This window comes from Oryzias melastigma, linkage group LG16 (assembly GCF_002922805.2).
Source record: "Oryzias melastigma strain HK-1 linkage group LG16, ASM292280v2, whole genome shotgun sequence".
Taxonomy (NCBI): domain Eukaryota; kingdom Metazoa; phylum Chordata; class Actinopteri; order Beloniformes; family Adrianichthyidae; genus Oryzias; species Oryzias melastigma.
The window spans coordinates 466,447-472,386 of record NC_050527.1 but is presented as its reverse complement, the minus strand read 5'-3'; positions in this window follow the sequence as shown (position 1 = coordinate 472,386).

Genomic DNA, 5,940 nt, shown 5'->3' with positions numbered 1-5,940 from the left:
CCCCCCCCCCCTTTTTTTTTTAGCCATTTGCTCGCTTCAAAAAAGCGCATGCAACTTGCAGTCCTCCATGCAAAGTAAAGGAGGGGAACATGATGACCTTGAGTGAATGTGTGAATGTAACGAGGAGAACATGGTGCATCAATGTGAGTCACTCTATTTTTTATGCTTTGTTTATTTCTTCTCCATTTGGTTAATGTATATTTAAAAAACAACATCCAAATGAGCATAAATTGTTTGCTTTTTCAGGGAAATGATAAAACTGAAGAGTGCGTTACCAACTTCTTCAGTCAGCCTTGCCCTCCAGACACTCGTTTGGGCAATTCATCACCTGCATATCAAGGTGAGTTTTCTTAATATATTACAGTTTTGAAATCAATTTGAGATCATCACTAATTTAGTAATTTCTAGATTCATGGTTTTGTGATGAAGTAAAAAAAATATGATATGAATGACATGAACATTCACAAATACAAATTTTTACACATATTTTTATAATTACATTCTAAACAAAATAAACATCTGTAGGTTTTATTATAATTATTTAAATCTAATTTTTCATCTTCATCGATAATCCTCCATGAAATAAGCATCATTTTTCTACAAATTTAGAACACCTATGTATTCCTGGTCCATGAAATACCACAGTCATGGCTTTATTACTTGAGGCTAACTTCTTTATTTCTCTAAAGCTTTTACAGGCCTAATCTAATTAAAATCACGTTTTCTTGTGGCATTTTTCTCTTGTTGGTAGACATTTGTTAAAGTTCCCCCTATGACATTTTTTTAATTTAAAAAAGCATTCCCAGTAGTGTTTTAATTATGATTTTAGAGTTTTTCAACCAAAATCCCACAACTTATATGCCTTAAAAACCCATTTTTCATTTTGAAGCCTCAATTTCCAAAAACTCCTCTGAGTGGGTGTGGCTTTTAGAGCTGAATAGCCCCGCCCCTGACCCCCCCCTGTCTGATTATGATAGCTCTGTGTCTTGCTAGCGTAAATATACACCGCTGCTACATAGAAATGTCGATCAATATGGGTAACGTCCAGCCGTACGGTCAGCCTGATTCTTTCTCCTTCCAGTTCACCAAAGACTCTTTTAGCTAATTCTCCAATGTTTATTGATGTTGCTGTGATCAGTACATTCAATCATTGGTTTCTCAGAGCAGAGTTCTTGAGAAAATAATGAAAGCTAACATCAAAATATTCTTAGGATATTTACAATCCTTTCCAACTGCGGTCAAATGAGCCGCCGTTCACATTTCCGTGGTCACATCAAGAAGCTCCGTGGAGTCTGGTGGAGATTTTCCAGCGTTCTCAGTCCTGCTACCGTAAGTATTGCATGAAACTCACACAAAAAAATCCAACGACGGTTGACTTGACCACAGAAATGTGAACGGCGGCTCATTTGACTGCAGTCAATGTGAAGATACCATCTTCTCTTCTCCAGAACCTGAACTAGACACTAGGAACAGATGAGGGTTTAGTGCATGTGCAGCAGAGCTGTTGTGACGTAAAGAAGGCTCAATAATTCAAACGGAGTCTGTCCAAGACAGTTTGATTGATTTAAAACCGATAAATACTCAGAAATACAAAAACAAAAGGATTTCCTATTACATTTGTTCTTTTTAATAAAAAAATAAACACATAGCCTACATGTTAAAATAAAAAAAAACATGATTTTCATCGGAGGGAGACTTTAATAAAATTAAGTTCATGATTGAATTTTTGAGTATTTCTTCATTCAAATAGTTGTGAACAGATAAAAAAAGGCCATTTGAAAATAAAGCAAATTTTTGGTCTAGAAAATAGGCTGCGAGAGCCCCAAGCTCCCTGCTGCGCTCCATTCTTATGCATCCACCAGTAGACGACTAGATCCATGTATGTCTTTGTTCTTCTCCCAAATTGGCATCTGGCTCAATACTATTCAGCTGGACAACTCCAATATTGATCTCCATTTTCTGTTGCATGGCTAATGTTAGGTTGGGGGTGTGAGGGGCTGTAAGCTAGCGGGAGAGCATGTAAACAGAGAGCTCTCACCAACAGGTAGGGGAAGCGAGAGGGAGGTTGCTCTAATAAACTCCCGCCGCTTTGCAGAAACTATGTCCTAGAAAACCACAGACTTCTTTTATTTCACATCAAAGCAGCACAATCAGAATTAAAAGACACTGGGAATGCTTTAATAATGTATCAAACGATGATTGGAGTAATGCAACCAATGATGAATGCTCTCTTCATTATTTGTTGTAAATGCTAAAATCCTTCTGCTTTTTGAGATGGATCATGCTTTTCTGTTTGAACATCTGAGGATAAAATGAGCTCCGGTCACCTGATTTTATTTTATTTCTTTTACTTCAGCCTCCATCACTGTGCTGCTGATGCCTGTCCTCTTGGCTGCAACGTTTCTGCTGCAGAGGATCAGCTAAATCATCTCCAGAGAGAAGGGGAACTTCTCTGCTTCTTTTCTTGCTAACCTCAGCATGTATCATCTCATCGTTGCACTTTTCAAGGTCTTGTTGTTTTAAAACGGAACATCTCAAGGTGCCAGTCAGAACAAATGACATTTTAATGGCCTTCAACCACACACGATGCAGTTAAATTACAATGTTGTTACAATGTTTTATCAGCATCCACCCATGGTCCTATCATTCTTTACTACAACGGTACCATTTGATTGTTTTTCCTCACCGCGAATGAATGTAGATTCTTCAGAATAGTTCTCAGTTTTCCCCAATTCCAAAATGATTTAAGCTAAATCTGCCAACAATGTCATTTACCAAAAAATGACATTTATTTTGATAAAAACTCATAACGCATATAGCCACTAAGATCAAATGTGCTTCACAAATGAAGGGTGGAGCTAAAAATATCACTGATCAAATATTCATCATTTTTTAACCTAAATCACTACATACAGACAACAAAACACAGCCACAACAGTTTATAAAGAGCAGCTAATGATCATGTATAATGAAAGAGTTGGGCATTTTCTAAATTAGGTTTTATTTTATTTATATTTGTGACTTATTTTTTTCTTTAAAATCTAATTTTAGACAAAAAAAGGGAAAGCACTAAAGTATTGCATCGGCTTCATCCAAATATTTAATCCAAAAGAAAATGGTACAATAATTAATACTGGCTTAAAATATATAAATACATGTGAAAAAGTTGTTTATAAATAGTTCCAATTTTTATTTCCACTATTTGTAGCAAATGTCTTCCTGCTGGGTGAATGTATTTATTTTCTTTTTTTCCTGATATAAGCTTAAATATCACTAAACTTCTGCACTGGAACTTAAACAACACTTGAAGGAAAACTATAGATCATCGGAGCACGAAAGGGCATCCTGTTAATTAATATTTTGTAACAAAGAACTCATTTAAATTTTTTTTTAATTCTATGAAAACATTCCATTAAAATAAGCCTAAAGCAGCTTTATGGCTCAGCTTATTCCAGTGTGGGTCATTAGGCCAGACCCTTCACACTACTGCCAAATCTGTAGCCACAAAGGGGTTCTGGGTCTGGATCTTCCTGTGCCGGTCCCTAGCCCGGGTGAAATTAAGGGTTGTGTCAGGAAGGGGATCAGGTGTAAAATCAAATCAAACAAAAAGTGGTTTCAGTGGAACCTGATTCGCTATGGAGACCCCTGAGGGTTAACAACATTCCCTTAAAATATCTATTTTAAAATACTGTATTACAAATATATTGATTTTATAAGTTCCCAAAATAAGAAAGATAACAATTTTCAAAAAAATAAATATTTACTCAAAACTTAAAAGTAAGCTATTTTTTATTTAAAAAAAATGAAACGACTAACTATTTGAGATACACAGCACAAGAGTAATTTAATTTAACTGTTTAAAAACATGTTACATTTAAATTAAGACTGACATGACAATTGGGCTGTTTTTTAGAATTAAAACAAGAGATATTAAAATATTATTTTTGATTTCCAACTGTTGAGAAATTCAAGTTCAATATTTCAGAAAAAGCTTAAAGTATTAATAGTTTTGCATCTTACATCATTCTAGCACTTTTAACTTTGTTTGGGTTATGGTGGTTATCTGACAGTCATTGTAGGATAAAAATAATTAGACTGAACTCTATAATTTTCTGGAGATAACAATGAAATTGCTGTTATTTCCATTGATTTTAATAGAACTCCATGCACTTTGGTGAATGTTGCTTATGTCATTTCAAGATTCTTTGAAATGGCAAGAAATAGTAATTAAACTGTGACTTGATTGGTTTTTGGCCATTTGTGCCTGGTTAATTCCATTTAAAAATAGTCATACATTTACAAGAACAAGCAAAAATATGAAATAACGCCGCATTGACACTTTAATCATTTAGAATTTAAAGACCAAATAAATATATTCTTAACCTAAACTCAAAGTACAACTAGGGTCTTTTTTAACTGCCAATTTTAAAAAAAACAATGCATTCCAGGTACAAAAAATCACTAGTGTATTTTTATATGATTGAAATGATCAATTTTTAATTTTAAATAGAACTCTATTTGCCTTAAAATTGGCTTGTGTGCCAAAAAATACGAATTATTTATCGTTAGACTCAGCAAAAATGTCAAATGTTTGCTCACCATTAAAATATTAAGTTCATAAGAATATAACCATCAGCAAAATCTTTTTTTTTTTTAGAAATAGAATAAAAAACCCTAAACAGAAATTCAGTCATTACATTTTATAAGCCACAGTATTGTATATAAAAGTCAGTTTGAATGTAAAATTATATTTATTATTTAATGTATTTATTTAACTACTTCAATATTTAAAATTATAAAGCCAATAATGTTATTAAAATGCACTTTATTAAGTTTTTCTGTCAATACAACATAGGTTGTTTTTTTTTCCTTTTATGCAAACATTTCATCCAGTACTGTCAAACACTTGACGTTGGAATCCCACACTAATATTTAACATTTTACCAAGTTTGAGGATTTGATTCTCTTTTTAATTCACCTAAGCAACATTTATGTTGCATTAAGCTCTATTTTATTCACTTAATCAACGGAACCCCTATTTTTTTTTTTTAAACTGTGATGATGCTCTTTCTTGCTCCATGATCTAATTTTGACGTTTTTCAGAACTATGCACTTATCATTGGTTTACTATTGTTTACAGCCACAATAACTTAGGGAGAATTTGCTGTTTGATTGCTACATTTTGTAATAGGAAAAACAAACTGCACAACTTAAGAATTGTACTCAGTAGAAATTCAACATATACTTGAACTGACATTCTGATCCATTCATTATTTAAGTGTTGTTGTGACTTTTTCCAGATTAGACCACTACTGAGTTATTTTTATATTGAGCCTGAAGTTGAGCCATATTGTATTTTTTTACACACTTCATTGCTGCCATAGATGTTCTCAGCCAGTCTGTAAGAAAGCTTTAAATACATGTTTTTGTGCTGTTTTAAAACGACTTGAAGACCAACTATTTTTTTTTCTGTGCTACTACGTTTTCTTACAGAAATAAAATATTTTTATCAACACTATTTCTTGTTGAGATTGATTTATCATATTTATTACCTGAGAACCATTTTTTGGTATTGTATGGAACCACCAAAATGACATGAAAACAAAAATATTATACGTTTTTAAGACAGAAGATACAGCTAATCGTGGATCTACTACTAGATGTCTTCTTACACTTTTCAATCTTTCATTTATGTTATAATTCTGAAAACATGTTTTAATGAAAAAATGTATTAAATACATTTGTGTCTTTTTTTTAATAAAGCACTTTTGATGGAATTTTACAGGTAAACTGAACCTTTAAGGTTATCTGAATCAAAACGAACTTGATAATGGGATACTGTTTGTGGACTTGAAATAAATGGTAAAAAAAATACCTTTTTAAAATATAATGTATCTCACTTCTCAGTCTTAGCAGGATGAAAATATATTTCCTGATAGG